Source organism: Montipora capricornis, chromosome 8 (assembly GCF_036669925.1).
Source record: "Montipora capricornis isolate CH-2021 chromosome 8, ASM3666992v2, whole genome shotgun sequence".
In the NCBI taxonomy this organism is placed as follows: domain Eukaryota; kingdom Metazoa; phylum Cnidaria; class Anthozoa; order Scleractinia; family Acroporidae; genus Montipora; species Montipora capricornis.
In genome coordinates this window covers 50,493,578-50,494,940 of record NC_090890.1, presented here as the reverse complement: position 1 = coordinate 50,494,940, position 1,363 = coordinate 50,493,578, and positions in this window count along the sequence as shown.

Genomic DNA, 1,363 nt, shown 5'->3' with positions numbered 1-1,363 from the left:
TATCGGCATAAATTTCTGAGAGGTTGACCTGAGTGACCTTGAGTAGGTTCTGTAGTGGAGAACATCATAGAAAATAGGATGGCGTCCAGATGACGATCAAAACATGCCGAGTGAACTGGTCAGTGGCCGGCCGCCTTTTCAACAATTTTAGACACCATCGGCAGATTTGATGTGGGACGAAAACTGGCATACTCCTCATGATCTGCACCAGGCTTCTTTAGAGACGGTCTTAGCTCTGCCAGCTTCAAGGACTCAGGCATAATGCCAGTTGCAAGCGACAAATTTACAATACTAGTTATAATAGGAAGAAGTGTGTCAAAGCATCCATTGATAATGTGAGATGGTAATGGTACAAGGCTGCATGATTTGGAAATCGATTTAGAAGCAAAAGCTTTCACCTCCTCATGGGTAACTGCGTCAAAAGTGCAGAGTTCAGCAAAGCACGTTTCATCAGGATATGGTATCTGGTCAACTGATGGCTTGCAGGTCTTGACGTATGGTAGAAAGTTTCTCATGGAAAAAGTCAGCAAAACGGTTGGCTAACACATCACTGCTCGGTGCAGAGGTATAAAATCTGGATTTTTTCGTCTTAAGTAACTTATTCAAGAGGACATTTTGATCATTAGAGTGAGCCTGGATAATAGAAGTGTAGTAGGATGACTTTAAAGAATTAATAAGGTTGTTGAAGACGCTACATTGGTACACTTAGTTTTCATGATCGATCAACAGACCAGTAGAAATCCATTTCCTTTCCAGGCGCCCTCTCCGTCCCTTTCTTTTCTCCTCTGTCACTTCAGGCTTATACCATGAAGCAGACGGTCTGATGGTTAAACACTTAGATTCAGAGGGGTGCGTTTATTAATCAGTGATAGCAAGACGCTATTGTATAGTGTAACAAGATTTTTCAATCTGAAGGAGTCTGGTTAAACAATGGCGACTTCATGAGGTCTTCTATGGTTTGAACAGTTTTCTTAGCAAACACAGGTTTCTCCAGGAGTAGACCCCAATGGATAGCTCGATGATCTGAAATAGCAGGATCGCAAATCCTTATATTAATTCTTGTACAAGAGAGTCATCCGATCTAGCGATAACAAGGTCAAGGGTGTGGCCATCCTTGTGTATAATGCCTATAACATGCTGTTTAAGATCAGCAGCTCCAAGTATATTAGCAAACGGAGTAGCATAATAGTCAACATGAAAGTTGACATCACCAGTGAAAATTATAGGGCCTGGGTGCTCAGCTAGGGTGGTCTCCAGTAGCCAGGAGAACTCTTCGTAAAACAGCGCATAAGTTGACTGAGGTGGCCGATAGATAACAAACACACGTAAATGAACACTACTTCCAAACCGCACGCCCATGAGT